The 20,605-nt window shown below is 36.9% G+C and overlaps 1 protein-coding gene across 1 annotated transcript in view; it reads left to right on the plus strand.

Moving 5' to 3' along the window:
* The window catches only part of JMJD1C (jumonji domain containing 1C), a 297,310-nt gene that overhangs the window by 86,957 nt on the left and 189,748 nt on the right, over positions 1-20,605 (plus strand). Inside the window, exon 2 of the mRNA XM_008569549.1 lies at positions 18,019-18,183. The gene's annotated coding sequence lies outside the window, so the exon portion shown is untranslated. The remainder of the gene's footprint in view (positions 1-18,018; positions 18,184-20,605) is intronic.

Consider the following 20,605-nt stretch of genomic DNA (forward strand, 5'->3'; position numbering starts at 1 on the left):
AAGATTTGATGAGGAGAATTTTTACTTAATAGACATATTCCGTATAGTAAGCGATGATGAAATGATACAATTAGTATATCACTATTTTACAAACTCCATGAAATACTGGATTTAGACAATATCATCACAGGCTGTTATTATCACAAAAAGATATAATTAGATAATACAAGTACATATGAGTATGCATTTTGATGAAGAATAAAGTACTGTGTATGAGGTAGTATTCTCTGTCAATCCTGAATTTAAGACACTAGATTCCGCAAACAATTATAGGAAACATAAGGACAGAGGAACATGTTTAAAAATGCCACAGGGGAAATAGTTAGCAAAATGCAGATAATTGAAGGCTGTATGGAACAAATGACTAGGTTTCTTTAACAAAAGAAATTTCAGAAGGAAAAGAGGATGTAGAACTTACAAGTGAAAATACTTTTAAGGCCTGCCGGTGGCGCACTGCTACAGTGCGCCGCTTGGGAGCGCGGTGGCGCTCCCGCCGAGGGTTCGGATCCCACATACAGACTGGCCGCTCACTGGCTGAGCGAGGTGCGGGCGCAACACCGAGGGTTGCGATCCCGTTGCCGGTCCCGGTCCGGTATGGGCGCGACACTGAGCGTTGCTATCCGTTGCCGGTCACGAAAAAAGACAAAAAAAAAATAATAAATACTTTTAAGAGTCATATCAGGGCCGGCCCGGTGGCGCACTGCTACAGTGCGCCGTTTGGGAGCACGGCGGCCTCCCGCCGAGGGTTCGGATCCCACATACAGACCGGTTCCCGCTCACTGGCTGAGCGAGGTGTGGGCGAAGCGCCGAGGGTTGTGATCCCGTTGCCGGTCCTGGGCCGGTACGGGCGCGACACTGAGGGTTGTGATCCGTTGCCAGACACGAAAAAAGACAAAAATGAAAAAAAAAAAAGAGTCATATCAGCCAGTTCCAATTTGTGAGCCTTAATTGGGTCTTAATTTGAACAAACTGAAACAAACAAAACACCCAACCTGAGAAACTTGAATGCAGGTTGATAATGGATAGTTTTAAAGAATTAATAATTTTTTTTAGTTGAAACAAGATTGCCTATGATTTGAAAATTATTGAGGGTAGTTGATAGATACATGGGAATCCATTATATTGTTGTCTCTATAATAAAAGACTTTTTTACAAAGTAGCTTGTTCATACATCCAAAAATCAGTAATCTAGTATACCAAATAGCTGAGGAATTAATTATTCACGAATGTAAGTATTTGTAGCTTTCACTGTCTCCTGGTGAAGAATCATAGATAAAAAGATGAGATAAAAGTATAATAGTAATTTTCGCTTGAAGACTTTGTGGTTATTTGTCAAATTCAAGCAGTGTAGTTGACCTAGTAGGAATGAAGAGATTAAAACTATTCTTAATAGTGTTTGATGGAAGGAAAAATTTATTTCATGAATTCGATTGTCAAAATAAAATGTTACTGGGCCGGCCCGGTGGCGCACTGCTACAGTGCACCGCTTGGGAAGCACGGTGGCGCTCCCGCCGAGGGTTCGGATCCCACATACAGACCGGTTCCCGCTCACTGGCTGAGCGAGGTGTGGGAGCAACACCGAGGGTTGCGATCCCGTTGCTGGTCCCGGTCCGGTACGGGTGCGACACTGAGGGTTGCGATCCGTTGCCGGACACGAAAAAAGACAAAAAGGAAAAAAAATAAAATAAAATAAAATGTTACTGAGAAAATGCATGCATTTAAAAATAGTCTTGTAAAAGTTTTCCTTAACTGAAAATGTGAATTTCTATGAAACTGAAATATAGGATGTATTCCAATTGTTGCTTTCCTTTTTTTTTTTTTTTTGCTGAACCTAGGGAAAGTCCTTAGTTGTATCACAAGACATACCTAATACTCTGTGCTCCAGTGCCCCCTTGTGCCTACTGTGAAAAGATATCATTAGTCTTTAAAAAATTGGGATATCCTTTCTAAGATTTACGTGTAAACAAGACATTTTTGAGCTTGTAAATAAGGTTCCATATTCTAAACTTTCTGCGACTCAAGATTTACCACCGTTTTTAGGGCGTGCTATCCTGTTAATGCTTTTTCTTTTTACCAAATTTGCTACATTACCAGTTGTATATCATCTGATTTGTGTGTGCACGTGCGTGTGTGTGCATGCTCGTGCACCTGTGTACATGCACATGTTTTAAATCTCAGGTTGACGTTGTTTCTGTAGATCCTTCCCCAACCCCACTCCCACATTTGTCTTTTCTAAGTGAAAAAAGGGAGAGGTGGAGGTGAATATGTCAGAGGGCTCATTAAACGGGCTCTTCTTCCCCCTCTCTCAAAGAAATAGGATCCTGGGATCAACTTGTGCCGTGATAATGTGGAATAATTGCAGTAATTTTTGGCCTACCAGTATATTAAGATATAGCCTGCATTTGAGACTGCTGTCCTATTATCATTTATCCGAAAAGGCACAGGAGACTGAAACTTTATAGAATAATTTCAATATACCATTATTGCTCTTGGGAGACAGGAGTAACATGGTTTTTTTTTATCATGTTCATTTCTTCTCCTTTTAGTTTTTTAGGTAAATTCTTTACTTAACCTGGTTTTTTGTTGTTGTTTTAAATAAAAGAGTAAAATTTACTTATTTTTTGTGATTAAACACTAGAACCTACCGTTCTTGTCAGGCATTTTAGATAAAAGAATTACTGTAGGCATAGGAGGATGACCTAGTTATGTTTCATCCCTATCATGTGTTTCACTGATATTATATGTGTATTCAAGGATAAGGGTGATTGCAAAGGGCTGTTGCCAAGCCATTATTAGGTGTCTCACCCATATATACTATGTTCCGTGGCACAATTATGACCACTGATCCTTGGTGCCGAGATTGGAGGGATCATTTTGACTTCCTTATTAAGCTTTAGTTCTTCTGATCTTTAGTTGAATTCAAAACCATTTAAGTTTCCTGGGCTACCAAATTACCTTTCACATGTTTTTGGAAGAGTGTGTGTGTGTGTGTTTCCTGTAAACATAAAGACAATAACCAATGGAAAAGGGATCAAAATACACAACACATCTTTGCTTATTTCCAGGGTCCTAGTTTTAGGCCCTCTACCTAATAGTGCAGAAAATCTATTTGTGGAGCTATGTTAAAATGTGAAGACGGTTTGTTTTAATTTGGGGACCCCCTGAAGTAATTTTTAGGCATTAAGAACAATGGAATAAATTTATATTTCTACTTCTCTCTCTGAAGGGTACTGTGGCTATGGGTTTTTTTTTTATTATTATAATTGGTTGAATCTTAATGGTTTGTCTATCCCTTGATCTACTGGATTCTTCATGGTTATCGTATTAGTTCCTTATTGGCCAAGCAAATGTAAACATGCTGGACACTGGTCTACACAGATAGTTATCTCAGCTCAGAAGTTATCTTCCAACCTCAATTCTTTACTGTGAATATGTAAACTGATTTTATACCCTTTTTTGACACTAAAATCTCATTTTTGACACAAGGAGCTATTGCTTTATCTCATTATTTAGAATGAATGCATTAAATGCCACATCACAGCCATTAAAAAAAACCTCAGAAAACAAATAGACTTTTAAAATTGATAAATATTTTGTTTTAGAGCAATTTTAGGTTCATGGAAAAATTGAGTAGAAATTACACAGAGTTCCCAAACTTGTATTTACCCCATCTCCTTCAGCCTCCCTCTACAATTTCTTATATTATTAACGTCTTGCATTAGTATGATAATTCACTATGATCTATGAGCCAACATTTATACATTATTTTAACTAAATTCCATAATTTATGTTTGGGTTTGCTCTTTGTGTTGTATAGTTCAATGGGTTTTGACAAAAGCATATTGTCATGTATGGTAAATTACTAGAAGCTTTCCGTCTAAAATCAGGAAGAAGGTACAGCATCTTTATTTCTTTACCTATTTAAAAACATTGTAGTTGCTTCCAGGTTTTGGCAGTTACAAATAAAGCTGCTATAGACATTCATGTGCATATTTTTGGGTGGATGTAAGTTTTCAACTCATTTGGATAAATATCGAGTGATGGAGTTTGGATGTGCTGTTCCTTCCAAAACTCATGTGGAAATTTGATCCCCAATGTGGCAGTGTTGGAAACTGATTGAATCAGGGGGGTGGATCCCTCATGAATGGATTAATGGTTTCCCTGGGGGAGGGGGAATTAATGAGTGAGTTCTCGCTCTATTAGTTTCCGAGAGCTCATTGCTTAAAAATACCTTGGCACCTTCTCTTTCTCTCTCTTGCTTCCTCTCGCCATGTGATCTGCTTGTACCCGTCGGCTGCCTGCGCTTTCCGCCATGAGTAGAAGCAGCCTGAGGCCTGTCTGTGCCAGATGCAGCTGTCCCAGAATCGTAAGCCAAATAAACCTCTCTTCTTTATAAATTACCCAGTCTCAGGTATTTCTGTCATAGCAACACAAAATGGACTAAAACAACAAAGAATGTGATTTAGTATGTTTAGTTTTGTTAGAAACTGCCAGATTGTCTTCCAGCGGTGCCATTTTGCATTACCCTCCTCCTCCACTTAGCATTCCTATTGCTCCAAGTCCTTGCTTGCATTTGGTGTTGTGAGTTGTTTTTTTTTAAGCCATTCCAATAGGTGTGTGGTGGTAACTCATTGTCATTTGAATTTGCAGTTTCCTAATGACATTTGATGACGGTTTTTAAAGTTTATATTTATGTGAGAGTATTTGGTTTTGGTATTAAGGTAATTCTGGCTTTATAAAATAAGTTAGGAAGTACTGTTGCAGGAGAATTCTGGGTCCCACTAGGTAGGTCTGGGTTCTTGGTGTCTTGAACAAAGAATTGGTTGAGACATACCAGAAATGAAAGGTAAAGGCAGTTTTATTTAGCAAAGGAAGAGGGAAGAGTACACTCTGGAGAAGATGGAGTGGGCTCCAGCAAGAGAGAAGAGTGCTCAAGAACCCCAATGGTTGCATTCCTGGGGTTTTAAGTCCTCTTAGCTGGATTCTTGCCATTTGGTCATTCGTTGAGCCTTGAATGCATTCTCTGTTGTATTGGTTAAAGAGATTGGTGCCCTGGCTGGTGGGATTTCATTGATCTAACCGAATAGCACCCAAGGTGTGGAGGCGGGGGCTCCCTGCCTGGAATTGTCTTTGTCTCCCCTTCTGCGCATGTGCATGTCTGCTCAGGGAACCGGTTTGTTTGTAAATAACCAGCTTTTCATTCTCCCACTCTAGTCTCTGTCTAGCTTCCTGCCTCAGTATTGCCTCTGCTTCTGTTTTCTGGAAGTGACTGTAGAGAATTGGTATCATTTCTTTCTTAAATGTTTGGTAGAATTTACGAATGAGACCTTTTGGATGCCATTCTTGATATTTCAGAGGTTTAATCACACTGGACTTTGCTAGACCAACTTTACTGGATAGCTTACCATCTTTCTAATGTTTTAAACTTTTCTTAATGTGTTTTTACATAGCATTTTCATAGTATTCTGAGAAGTTGTATAATATACTCTTTTTTTTTTTTTTTTAAGGAGAAGAAACCGAGATAGTATAGCTGAAGGTCTGTGTTCAAGTCATATGTCTATTGAGTTTGCAGAATTTATGAGAGTTAAGGACTCTTGATTCCCAAGCTTCAGTTTGCCTGTAGTATCTAATGTCTATCTTCTCTGAATGCCATAGTTTCTTCTCATTCATTTCCATTCCGTGGTTCATAATATTTTTTCTATCTCAAACGCTACTCAACTTATATATTACCCGTAGCCCTACTGTCCTCCCTACCTTTTACCTGACATTTAATTTAGAGGAAATATAGTCCTCCCTTGGCATCTGTGGGGGATTGGTTCTAGGAACCCCCCGCCCCATATACCAAAATCTGCAGATGCTCAGGTCCCTTATATTAAATGACATAGTATTTACATGTAATCTACACACATCCTTCTGTATACTTTAAATCATGTCTAGATTACTTATAATACCTAATATAATGTAAATGCTATGTAAATAGTCATTAAACTGCATTGCTTTCTTAAATTGTATTATTTTTTTATTGTCATATTATTTTTTTATTGTTGGTTTTTCTTTTTTTGAATTTTTCTGATTTGTAGTTGATTGAATCCGCAGATGCGGAACCCACAGATGCAGAGGACTGACTGCATAATCATAGTAAGCAAAACTCAGGAGCGCGTTAGATTCCCAAATGTTCTAGGTCAGTTGTTTGAATATAGGGATGCATGGCTACATTGTAGTAAGTGATTAGGTTCTTTGACTAACCTACATTTCCAGAGTGGCATATAGTAGTGCTTTTTAATAGAATCATGGTTTTCAAAAATGTAGAGGTATCCGACTCAAGATAAATTTCTGTATGTATGTCCCTCTTAGTTAGTGAGATTCCCTGACTGGGGGTTCCAAATATGAGTGCTTACTCCATGGGAATTGCATTGCAACTCAATTCCTTAAACATTTATCAGGCAGAGTTAACTTGAGGCACAGAATCTGTTGTTCCTCTGAGTTTTCTAATTCACAAATATTTTGAGTCAACTTACTTGTATGAAACTGGATTTTAAGCCTTGAGTATAATTAAACCGTTTGATTTTGCCACCTTTGCCATAGCTTACTGTGGTACAAACTTATTTAATCCATAAATCTTATCACCAGTTTAAGTAGCTGGGCACAGGAGCTTCATTCAGCAGGAATAATAATGAGTCACTGAACTAATTGGCTGTTCCCGTGGGGAGTTTGCAGAACAGGTCCAAAGATACACAAAGAAGCAAAGAAAGAGAAGATAGCTAAGTCACTTTATTAGCACCCCGAAGTATGATGATGAGTCAATAAGGTAACACAGTCACCATATCTGAAATTGATTTAGGATGACGTTTTGGTTCTTGAACAACAATAAATTCTTTATTTCTTAATGTAACCTGAGTGCAACCAAAACAACCATAAAAAGGGATAAAAAACAAGGAACATAACAGAGAATATATTAATATATTATATTTAAGGAATTTAATATTAACAAGATAGATATATAGAATATAAAATGCGTTCATTTGAACTTATAATTTGTGAAAAATTCTGAATGGCTAAGTTTTTCCTCATAATAATTTATCCTTTGAAGCATGCAACAGAGTGATTAGGAATGGACTATGAAGTCGTGTAGTCAGGGTTTCAGATCCAAGGCTCCAAACCTATACCTAACATTTGTGGGCCCTGTGGCATTAGTACAGATGGATACTCAGAGACACCCTCCCTCCCTTTTTACCCTATCTCCCTGCTCCACTTAGCACTTCAAAGAACCTAACACTCATTCTTGTTGACTCCCCCAGGTATTCATTGAAACTGTCCACAACCCTCCCCTCCCCACCTTCGGCTATATTTTAGGCCTTGCAGTGCATACACTGGTGTCATGGTCCGCCTTAGAAGGACAGATTAGAAGAGACCAGTGAGGATCCTGGACAGTTTACATGTGGATTTTAGGGGTCTCAGGTACCATAAGCATAGTCTAGACCAGGGGTTGGCAAACTTACACTTTTAAGGGCCAGATAGTAAAAAATTTAGGCTTTGTAGGCCATTTGATTTCTGTTATAACTACACAGCTCTGCTGGTATAGTGCAAAAGCAGACTTAGACCACATGTAAGTGAATGAACATGTCTATGTTCCAGTAAAACCGTTTCTATGTTGCAGTAAAACTTAATTTACAAAAACAAGTGGTAGGCTGTATTCAGCCCGTGGGCCATTGTTTGGCCACCCCTGGTCTCCAGACTTCTAAACTCTAGACTGTAGAACACAGAGTACACCGTGGGTAGGCACATTCCTATGACCAAATAGACTCCTCACCCTGTGGGGAAAGATGTAGTTAAAGCCAGGATATAAAGCAGGAGCTCTTCTTGCTTTGGTCATTCTGGTCTAAGGGCAGTAGTGCATGTTACTTAACTTCTCTGAGCTTAAATTTTCTAATCTGTAGTGTGGAGATAATAGTATCTACCTAGTGGGATTGTTGTGTGCAATATATTAGTTTAACGAAGTATGTATATATATAAAGCATTTTGAGCAGTAATTGTTATATAAGTATTACAGAATACAAGTACGTTAGCATTTTAATGAGAGTTTTCTAAAATACATTTCTGTATCGTCTTAGGCTATTTTGGATAGAAATTTAGACTTTTCCTGCATCATTCATTCAACAAATATTACAGAGCAGTAGGAGAGACAGACATTAAACATGCATGCAGTACATAAATATATTTCATTTGTGATAAATGCTGCAAAGATGAGGTACATGTGAAAGTATATGAAAGAGGTTTTTTCAACCTCTTGAATATTGCTTCTTTATATTAAAAAATGAATACTAATTTAACATTGAATTATAATACAGAGATACTACCTTAGGACCAATTTTAAGTTTTAGAGCAAATGACTTCCCAAAGCCATTGTGAAACTTTTTATAGTTCTTAGAGTGCACGTCCTCACAGGTGCTGTATCTGTTTTGCTTTTGTTGTCTGCTTTGGACTTGGAAACTAGATAGTGTAGCTTATTATTATTATTATTATTATCTGTATATTGGAGTTAATAATCTCTGACTGAGGATCAGAGAATTTGTCTTTAAATAAAGCACACTTGTTATTAGTGAATGGAATTAGTAACATCTGGGTTCCACCTTTTGGCCCATTTCTTAATTCTGCTGTGTTTCAGGTACGTAGTGATGTACTACTATATTGCCATACATACAAATATTATATATAGGACTCAGTGCATTTCCCTTAAATATTTGTTTCTGCTTTTAGAAAAGATAGTTTATTCTAGTAATGTTTTCTTTAGGGATAAAAGAGATAGTGTTTTTCTCTATCCCAAATTATTAAATGCTTTATTAGTATACATTTGAACAGTTTGATGGAGAAACAGAAATGTTTTAATTTTGCTAATCTATTACCAATACACAGTGCTGAGTTCTTTATAAATAGTATAAAGAAACTTTAATACTACTTTACTTTATTATAGCTAGACTTTATTTCTGTGCTCACTTTCTTTTTTTTTTAAAAGATGACCGGTAAGGGGATCTCAACCCTTGGTTTGGTGTTGTCAGCACCATGCTCACTGAGTGAGCGAACCGGCCATCCCTATATGGGATCCGAACCCAGGGCCTTGGTGTTATCAGCACCGCACTCTCCCGAGTGAGCCACGGGCCGGCCCAATAAATCTCTGGTTTTTTTTTTTTGTCTTTTTGTCTTTTTCCGTGTCCGGCAACGGATCGCAACCCTCAGTGTTGCCCCCGTACCGGACCGGGGACCGGCAACGGGATCGCAACCCTCGGTGTTGCTCCCGCGCCTCGCTCAGCCAGTGAGCGGGAACCGGTCTGTATGTGGGATCCGAACCCCCGGGTGGGAGCGCCGCTGCGCTTCCCAAGCGGCGCACTATCCAGTGCGCCACCGGGCCGGCCCTCTGTGCTCACTTTCTAAAAAATATCTATTACAGAAGGTAAATGGAGGTAATTAAAAGCATGTACAAAAAAAAAAAAAAAGTAAAACCAGGAGTAATTTTTAGTAATGTGAAAATAAGGAACAAAAATACTTGATTTTTTCATGTAAAATATCAAAGAAATAAGGTTTACCTGTGGCCAACTATGAAAAATTACTTAACTAGAACATCAGATCTATAAAACAAAGAATATTAGTGGTGGTTTTGGGTTGCTCTTGCTATCTGATGGATTAAATGCCTATTGCAGTATCTTCTGGAGCTCACCTAGTGAAAGACTGAATCATTATAGACAGGAACATAGTATACTTTCTGTTTCTATACAGTGAAAGGAAACTCCCAGTTTTTAAAAGTCTTTTCCCCAGGTAGAAAAAGAAGCATTCAGTTTTTTTCCTAATGTCATAATATTTAGAAATCCTGCTAATACAGAGGAAGTAGGTGGATGTGTTTGTTCTTCTTAATAATTTACCAACACTGATTTTTATCATATTAAAGTAACTTATGGCACCATTAATTGTCCAATCCAATGGATTTATTGATTTTTCTGCAGCCTTTGAACAAAGATTCTAACTTGCCTCTTCATATGAAACCCACCTTCTTGATTATTTGGAATAATACTCTCTCTTGATACTGTCTTATCCTTCTCAGTTGTGTTTGTTTGCTTCTTTTCCTCTTGTATCCCTATAAATTTTGAAGTTTCTTGTGCTTTTAATCTCTTTTCTCTCAATTCCCTTTTCACATTTTCCATACCACACATTTTATTTCATATAAATTGAGCCCTGTTAAGTTGGAGCATTTGCTGAAGGTACTTTACTGTCATAACTGTAAGCATAGTGTTCCTTTTACTTCAGAATTTCCTCTGTCTCCATCTGTGAAATCCTGTTTACATGTCATTTTCTTCTTGTATGCCCCCCACTCAACTCAAAATTAGCTTTAATGTCTTAAAGCAGTTATTTTTCATACTGTTCATATTAGTATATAATCAAATACTGCCTTTTATTCTTCAAATATAATGAGAATATCTTTAAATTATGCATTTTCCAACTAAAAGTTGTCATTTTCCAACTTTTCCAAACTAAATTTCTTACTTTATAATTCTCTGCATATATTTGCACTATCCTACTCATTATATTGATTTATCAGTATTGAATGTCTGTACCTATACTACTTTTCGAACAACTAAAAATTATAGATGGTACTTTATTCCGTGTGTTATTCTTCTTTTGCCTGGCATTACTGCTGACACATAGTAGGCACTCAAATAATTCTTAAAGGATTGGAAGCATGTGTGCATGAATGATTGCATGAAAGAATGAGGTCATTTATGCAACTGTATTAAAATAGAAACTGAATGTTATTTGTTTCTATAGCCATAACATATAGTATATTTGAATAAATTATGTTTTTTTACCATATACTTGAAAACAAATGGTTGTAAGTCCGTTGATAAATATAGTGTGTGTGTAGTTAGCATCCTAAAGATCAAGAAGCATCTCCTAGATAATTTAAATAACATTGTAAGTATTGCAATTTGACAAAGCACGGGAGAGAATCTGTGAATTTGGATTCTTATTTCTTGACTGTCAAGAATGTTTGCTATAGACAAGCTGTTTAAAACCTCACTTACCTTTGAAATAAAGGTCAGAATGTATCAGTTTATGTACACTTATTTTTTGTGTGTTTAGATATTTTCTCAAATCTATAAATATTTTGATAGTTATTTTTCTGACTGAAATCTTACAGTAGGCAGAACTGTGATGTATACTACATTCAAATTCTATAAATGGGGTAATTGAATGAAAGTATGTAGCATATTCATTAAAAAAGTTTTATGTGAGTAGATACATTTCATAAATAAGTTTTCAAGTTAGTTATCTTTTACTGTATATATGTTTTTTCTATAGAAATGTTTTTGATACTGCTTATGTTCTCAGATCAGCCAATCTAAAGCACGTTCATCCTATAGAATAAGTGGGATGATGGGGAGTGATAGGTTGGATGGAGGGCATGGGAGCACATTACGATTTGTAATGATGAATATACTAATAACAAAAAATAAGCGGGATGAATGTATTAAAACTATGTTTGCAGTATCATTGTAGCATATTATCCTGCTCTTTTATTCTTCTGCACTTGTAGCGTTGTTTTGTTGTGATTATACATTCTGACTTTAAAGAGGTGATACCAGAAATATCCCTTTTTCCCTGTCATTCCCCTCTTCAGTTTTCTTACAAGAAGGAAGGGTCAAAGTGTGAAAATTTTCATTGGAGCTGGAGTCAGTAGCACTAATCATGGCAGGAACAGTCTAGGCCTGGTTTGCCAATTGCATGATTGGAAATAGAAGATGGCTAGCATAAATTTTCATTTATGAAGCTCTAGGACCGAATTTAACAGGCTAGGGAAAAAAAATCAAAAGATAAAGTGTACTTAGAATAGGAGGTTGATACTCATGTTGTCTTGTAAAATTTCCAACCTATTGAAAGAATTAACTCCTAGGAATTAGAAACACATATTATGAAAGTATCTGCATTTGATACTTTCTAATCGATACAGTCTCTAATCAAGCTGTAGAAAACCAAACTAGAATTCAGGGCTTTCTCTCTGTAAATTATGTAGGGGATTTATTAATAAGCATTTGTGATTTTCATGACTTTGCATTTAACTTTGATTTTCCTTCCTTAGATTTTTAGTTGCTGTCCCATTCCTTTAAACTCTCTATATTTTCTTTACTTCAGGTATGTGAATTGCTTAATCTCTTAGATCTTTAACAGGATACCTAGATTACTTTAACGCTCCCAAGAATCGCTCTCTCTTAACTGATGTAAAAGCTCTTTTCATTGGTTCATTCCTGTGCTGTAAAAGAATCCTCAGAATTTGTGTTCCTAGAGTGCTTTTTCCTCCTTTTTTGGTCAGACTTTTTCTCTCTGTCCTTCATCTTTTAAAATGTCTAGAAATTACTGTGATCTCTTATTTTTAAAGAAGACCACACTAATGGTTTTCCTCCTCTTTAGCCATTTGTCATTTTGAAGTTTGTTCAGTTGTGCTACCAACAATGCCTTAGTTTTCTCTTCTTTGAAACATTGCCTGGCATGTTGTAAGCACTCAAATTTTCACTGCACCTGTCATTGTCATTGTTACAGACTGCATATCCTCCACCCCCCCCCCATATGTTAAAGCTAACTCCCAGTGTGTTGGCATTTGGAGATACAGCCTTTGATAGGTAATTAGGGTTGGAAGAAGTCATGAGAGTGAGGGTGGGGCCCTCATGATGGGATTAGCACACTTATAAGAGGCATTCTTCCCCCACCCCCCACCCAGAAACTGAACAGTCTCGCATTCTGATCTTGGACTTCCAGTCTCCAGAATGTGAGAAAATACGTTTCTCTTGTTTATAGTGTAACCCTCCCAGTCTATGGTATTTTGTTAGGACAGCCCAACAAACTAAGGCTGTAAATCATCAATGATATTACATTTAATATGATACATAATTTATCTAAAAGGTATTGTAGAATATATGTTGGGTTTTGTAATATAATGAGGAATTTAGGTGACATGACAGTAATATAATTTTTTATCAAATTGAGGAAGGTGATTGAAACTTAAGCATCAAGTATTTTGCAATTCTTGATACATCTTGTCATCCACCACCATGTAGTCTTGTAAAAACATTAGTTTGGTAAGTAATTCTCTGGAGGAATAAGCAATATAGATATAGAAAGCAAGCTTGGTCTCTTTGGTTTTACTGTTCTCCATATAAGCATAATTGTGATTGAAGAGTTCAAGGATTAGGTAATTTGAATGAGCAAAATAGCAGAAAATGAAGTGCATGACTATTGCTTATACTTTTTCCTTCTCACTAATGGTTCCTCTGACAGTCTGACAGCTCTTCTTTCAGTGCCTGCTATTGCATATATACAAAACTGAGAATTTGCGCATATTGACATCTATTGTAGAAGACATGTAGTAAAAGAGAGAAAAATGTAACAGTCTTAATTACCTAGAGACCAGTTCTTAGAATTCATTGTTCTAATACTCATATCTTGGGCTAAAGAAGTATTTACCACATGCTCAGTTTGAAATAATTATTATTATTATTATTTTTTCCTTTTTGTCGTTTTTCGTGTCTGGCAATGGATCGCAACCCTCAGTGTCGCGCCCGTACCGGACTGGGACCGGCAACGGGATCGCAACCCTCGGTGCTGCGCCCGCACCTCGCTCAGCCAGTGAGCGGGAACCAGTCTGTATGTGGGATCCGAACCCTCGACGGGAGCACCGCCACGCTCCCAAGCGGCGCACTGTAGCAGTGCGCCACCGGGCCGGCCTGAAATAATTATTTTTTAAGACTATTTTGCTTGGCCTTTATCACACACCATCTTTACTCTTATGATAGTCACATCAATGCCCATGGCTGTTAACTTCATATATTTTTCATACAAGGGTACTTCAAAAAGTTTGTGGAAAATGAAATTAAAATACGAATGTTTCTGTGAACTTCCTAAAGACCCCTTATATGTATATGTATGTCTATAGGTATATGTATGCACATATAAATGTATATGTATATATGTGTATATATATGTTACTGAGCAGTGTTCTCTCTGCTCAATGCTCACAAAAAGCCAAACTCTGTGACACTGGCTTTTGTGAGAAGAAAGAGCTTTTTTGTGTGACCAACCAGCAAGGAGATAGGAGGCAAGCTCAAATTTGTCTTCCCGATTTGGGTTTAGGTCACACTTTTATGGGTTAGGGAGACAGGGTGGTATGCTGAAGTGCTGGCTGGGCAAGTTTTGGTTGGGTGGGATTTAAGTCTGGCCATTTATGGTAAGGTATGGAATGGTGGGTTTTAGCACTGGACCTGTCTGGGCAATGGACTCCTCACTTATGAATGAGTTTTGTTGTTTCAGGTTCTGGTCATGTCCCTGGTCTCCTTGGTTCTGTGGGGAGGGATGTTGGTTCTGGGTGTTATTTGGAGGTCAAGGCTTTTTCTACTGTGCATACCCGAGCTGCATGACTTGCTGATTTTGTAATCAGTAAGAGAGCTTAAGCAATGGTTAAACAATAGACCTGGTTGAGTTGGTCACATGATTACATGTGTATGTGTGTGTGTATATATATGTGTGCACGTGTGTGTGTGTGTATACACATATAGAAATACATACACCGTATGAATAGATATTTTCTTCTGAACTCCCATTGTTCATAATGATTGGCTCTGATATGCAGTTAGAAGTGTTTGCTGAATGAAATGTTCTTCCTTTTTCTAGATAATTATGAGCACAGTGGTTAATTAGTAAATATGGCATCTGCATTCAAGACACTCCCCCCAACCTCCCCACCCCCCCCCTTTTTTTTTTTCCAAATTAGTCATTTATTTGTACTCGTGATATGTTTTACACAATGCTGGGTATTCAAGAACTTTACCAAGCACTTGAGTTTGTTAAGCTCCTGCCAGGCACTAGAGATGCAAAAAAGATGAAGACTACTAATCTTTACTGCAAGGGCCTTGTAATCTAATTAGTAAGTCAGGGAACTAAGCAGACAGAACTACCCAACATAGGTAAATAAGGAGGGATTAATACGAGGGTACTTCAGAAAGTTCATGGAAAAATAGAATTGAAAAATAACATGAATCTTTCTAAGAACTTTTTAATATACCTTCTAAAAGGTAGTATATATAAGTAAATAACTGAATAAATATAAACTGGTTGTCTTTTATACCAGAGCACTTCATAAAGTTTGTGGAAGAATGTTAAAAGGTAATATGAATTCTTCCATGAAATTTTCAAAGACCCCTAGTATAAGTTTCCAGATTGATGGAAAGAAACTATGCCTCATTCCTCTCCCCCAACACCCATGCTATGAAAATACCCATACATGGTAAGGCTAGATTAGTTACTCATTCTGTTAGGCCAGAAGCTAAATCTTATCTTCGTTGGTATGGGCAATCCACCATGGGCACCATGATCATCTCTGTATGTTCTTGCTTGATTGCCAAGTCTGCAAGACCTTGACCACATTCTGTTAGGCCAGAAGCTAAATCTTATCTTCGTTGGTATGGGCAATCCACCATGGGCACTGATCATCTCTGTATGTTCTTGCTTGATTGCCAAGTCTGCAAGACCTTGACCACTCTTCACCTGGGTCATTTCTAGAGTTGTATGTGCAATGAGCAGCCAGCTTTGAGGGATGAGGTAATAACCTCCCCCAAAGAGCAGGCTTCCTTCCACTTACTAACTGGTGAATATCCACCCCTCAATCCCCCCTGTCAGTGTTTCTCTCCTATAACCCAACTTATATGAGCTCAGATGGCCATCCTGGGTACTTTACATCCTTCCTATGGGACTTGGAAGTCATGAAGAGTTGGCACAAGCATCATGATGATACTCTGGCTGCTGCTTTTGCTGTAAGTAATAAAGTCCCAGGAGTCTCATGTCTTCTGCCACAATCTATGAAACAGTAACAGGCTTGTGTGTGTGTGTGTGTGTATCTGTATGTATTTAAATTCCAAACTCTTTACTGTTCTTGATAAGCTGAAATCTGAAGGTGAGTTGACTGCACAGGAAATAAATAGAATATTTTCCTTTTGTCTCTAAGATCCCTAGCAGGTTCTGAAAAATGCCAGTGACACGTCCATACCATATAAGTTATGGATTTGGAAAGCTCACTTTGTGCTGAAAACTTTAATTTTATGTCTAGAACTTCGTATTTGGAAGAATTTACATTGATTTATATCCCTCAAGGTAGGGAAGTGTTACAAGCCTTGACATTTTCCCTAAGCAAAGATACTGCTTAGGTTTTCCTGAGAATTGTCTCTGCTTCAGTTTTTAGGGTTTCCAAAATCCCCCAAACCACAATTCAGTCATTAAATATGAGAATATTATAAGATTTCAAGTAGTGGAGAAATTGGTATAGTTTGAAACCTTTGCATAACAGCAGATGGACCTCAGCTTAACCCCCCGGGGGTGGGTTTTATTAAAAGAAGCCAACTGTTTTATTGGCTTCTTCCTTGACTTGAGTTCTTTCCCTAGCTAGGAACAGATTTTAACTCATTGACCAGTGCATTTCTCTTTCCCCTATTCTTACAGATTTAACTAGCTTCCTAATGTGCAGCAGCACAGACACCACCAAATCAACCTTATCTTTTACCAGTTTGCCTCCATGTTTAAACGTCCATGGTTGCAAGAGTCAAGGGATATTTATTTAATATTTATCAAACACTTTGTGTCTATGCACCATAAATGTATAAAAGAACATCTCTACCTTCAGTGAGTTTACATGCATAATTTAAAGATATTCTCATTATATTTGAAGAATAAAAGGCAGTATTTGATTATGTACTAATATGAACAGTATGAAAAATAACTGCTTTAAGAGGTTAAAGCTAATTTTGAGTTGAGTGGGGGGCATAAACATCATGGAGGAACTTGAGCTGGGCCAAAGGAATAAGCAATATTTTAGTACAGGGAAATGGAAATACTTCACATGTAAGGGATCAGAAGATGGGTGGAAAAATTAGGATAAAAAGGTCAGTAAGACAAGACTACCTCCAACAGAACTCATAATTGAGTAAGGAAGACAGCTCTGTGAAGAGATAATTTTAGGGAATGAATGAAAAAGGCTAAGAGTAGGGGACAGAGGAGTAGAATGATTGAAATGAGTATGAGTGTAAAAGAGCCAGCTTCAGTTTTCTGAATTGTAACATCCTTGTCTTGTTCCTCCTATAGAGGAGAAACTTTCAGTTCACGGTTGAGTATGATGCTAGCTGTGGGTTTTTCAGATATTACCTTTATTATATTGAGAAGGTTTTCTTCTACTCCTAGTTTGTTGAGTGTTTTTATCATGAAAGGTATTGAATTTTGTCACATGCTTTTTCTGTATTACTAAAGATCGGTCGTTGTTTTTTTCCTTTATTCTCTTAAAGTTGATTGATTCTCATATGTTGAACCATCCTTGTACTGCCTTTGTTGAACTGTCATTGTAAGTAATGTTTTATTAACATACTCAAAGCCAAGCTTAATCGTTTACATGTTGTCTAGGTCACTTTAGCACTACAGAGGCAGAAGAGAGTACTCAAGACTATATGGTTTGTAAAGCTGCCTTTGTTGAACTGTCATTGTAAGTAATGTTTTATTAACATACTCAAAGCCAAGCTTAATTGTTTACATGTTGTCTAGGTCACTTTAGCACTACAGAGGCAGAAGAGAGTACTCAAGACTATATGGTTTGTAAAGTCTGAAATACATACTATTTACTCCTTAAAAACGTTTCCCAATTTCTGTTTCTAGAATCATCAATATGGTTTCTTAAGTGTGTTTTTTGAAGATACGGACCAATCTGTACCGATCAGCACTGTAAATTGCTTTTCTTAGTAAAGTTACAGTTTATCTCCTTGTCATAGAAATAAGCAGAGGGTATAATCTAGTTAAAGGAAGTTAAATAGTGATTTTAAGAGAAATGTTAATTTAAATAATGAATGTATTAATGTCTTTTATAATTCAACTTTATAGCGTATTTTTTGAAAGATCACTGATCTGTATTGCTTATGGAATTTTATGGGTTTTTTTCCCTCATAGGTGTATGTGGAATTTGATGATCTTGAATGGGATAAACGGGAGTGGGTTAAAGTTTATGAAGATTTTTCAACTTTCTTGGTGGAATACCACTTAATCTGGGCCAAGAGGAATGACCCTAGCCAGACTCAGGGATCAAAGAGCAAGCAGATTCAGTGGCCTGCATTGGTAAGATCTATTCCTGTTTCATTAAGCATTTTCAGTTGTTAACTTTAAAAGAATAAGAATTGAACTTAAGTTTAGATTTACCTTGTTGATTATATATTAATATTCCTGAAGAGTCTCTGAAGTATCTGGCAAAAATTTCAAAGCACTGCTTTCATTTTTTTAAACAACTTTATGTGCCTCTTTGTCAGTATTCTTTCAACATATTTCGTCCACAAATAGTTCTATCTAATTAGGTGAAAACATAAATTGGTTTAAAGGCTGCTGAGAGATAGTTTACTGGTTTGTATGCCATGGGGAACAGCTTTGCTGAATAAAACTTTGAATGTGGAAGGTAGCGGATACTTTTTATAGCATTCAGTAGCACATAATTTTTCTTGGTTTGTTAATGAATCATTGTGGTTGATAGATGTTAAATGTGTAATTGTGTAGTCCAGTAATAGATAAAATTACTTCATATCAGGAAATGCTCTATTTAAGAATATGTAGTAGATTTTAATAAAGTCTCTGTTAGTTTCAAGAGTTTTATAAAAGAAACATATTAACTAAATAAGATTACTAAATATTATCAGGAAAAGAGCCACACCTGTTTAACCATTGTTATCCCTATTTTCTGGCAGAATGCTTAGCATGTAACAAGTATGCAGTATTTTCTTAATGAAATAATTTTTATATTAATATTAAAGAAATATTTTAAAAGCCATTGAAACATTATTTCAGGTGTTTAGTATAATTTATGTGTTGGGGTAGGAACTTTCAAGTTTTTAAAAATGTAAGTTCCTCATAAGGATAATTTTTACTTGCTAATATTTGCAATGCATATAAGTTTTCTACTTTAGTTAACCTTCTAATGTTTTTCTGTATATAGAATAACAATTTAATATATGTTTCTTTGACCCATCCTCTTAAGAAAGTCGGAAGAGATAAGTGATTAAAGATAACACAGGGAGGGAGGAATGAAGTGAACTGAATCAGTGGCATTTTTATAAGAAATAATACATTATGTTGAAATATGAAAATGATAGCCCTGAGCTATGGTTCTAATAGGAAACTTTGAATAGGAAAATAAAGAAGATAATTTTTATCCATAATAGGTTTTTAAAAAAATTTATCAAATGAGTATGTTGAATTGTTAATATAAATTTTTTTCAACCATGACTAGCATGCTTTTTGATTTTACAGACCTTAACCTGAAAATTGGTTAAAACTTGTAATTATGACATATATGTGAATCTTGTATGAAATTCTCAAAAGCAGGAGTTAGTAGCATCAATAATAACAAAAAGTATTCCTCAGTATAATAGTTAAAGAATAAGTGGAACTTAGAAAATTTTTGCCCTTTCTTAGAGGCAATTAAGATTGAGGTCAATTTCTGCTTTATATTCATAAATTACTGATTTTAGAGAAAATTTCTATTAGGAAATACTGTTTAATAATTTTTGAAAGGTGTCTCTGTTGAAAACCTTTGACCAAAAAATTAAAACACTTAATCAACAAACTTCTTTTTTTAATTAAACTTACTTTCTCTTATTAAAACCAAAACAAAACATGTACATGTGAAAATTTTGGAAAATAGTAGATGGTATAAAGTAGAAAATCATCATCATTTTTGTCCTATCACCAAAAGATAGCCAGCTTAATTCTTTGACATTTCTCTTTTCTTCTTCTTTTTTTTTTTAAAGCCAAAATGTTTCATTATTTTAGTTATACCCATTGTACAGACTGGGTCCCCAGACCCTTCACACACCGGGCTGGGTCCCCAGACCCCTCACACACAGGTCCATGCTAGGTAATTGGGAAAGACCCCGGGAGCCATTGGCAGACAACACAAGCTCAGTCCTCAACAGCAGCAGCAGCTTACAGGTGTCCAGCAGCTTACAGGTTCAGCAGTGGCAGTGGCCTTGGGGAGGGTCCTGGGGGCACTGGCAGCAACAGCTAGCACCAACAGCCTCCAGCAGCAGTAGCATCCTCCCCATGGCCCCTAGGGGGGCATCCCTGGGCTGGGGGGGGGGCAGGCCGGCTGTGGATCAGAGCGACTCACTCATCCTTTATACTTAAGTCCATAACCCAAGACACCTGGGTGCACATGCTCAATTACATTAGACAATAACCAAGGAACACCTGGTGCACGTGCATATTTACATCAAATGCTTGGCAAGATTCTGAACATCTGAGGGGCCCTGACCATTTTTCTATATTTTCCCAATAGTTGCCCAGTTCATTAACTTTGTATGGATAACATTAGGTTTTTCGGTGTTTTTAACACATTGCTCTTAAAATTAAGTGTTTACTTTAGAGAAAACAGCTAGCTGGGCCAAGTGGCCTGGAGGAGCAATATTTTAGTAAGTTGCTGACTTGAACAAGTATTAGGTTAATGACTACTATAGGTGAAGTGATCTTTTCTTGAGTACTGTTTGGGGAAGTT

The sequence above is a fragment of the Galeopterus variegatus genome, unplaced genomic scaffold (assembly GCF_000696425.1).
Source record: "Galeopterus variegatus unplaced genomic scaffold, G_variegatus-3.0.2 Scaffold510, whole genome shotgun sequence".
NCBI lineage: Eukaryota > Metazoa > Chordata > Mammalia > Dermoptera > Cynocephalidae > Galeopterus > Galeopterus variegatus.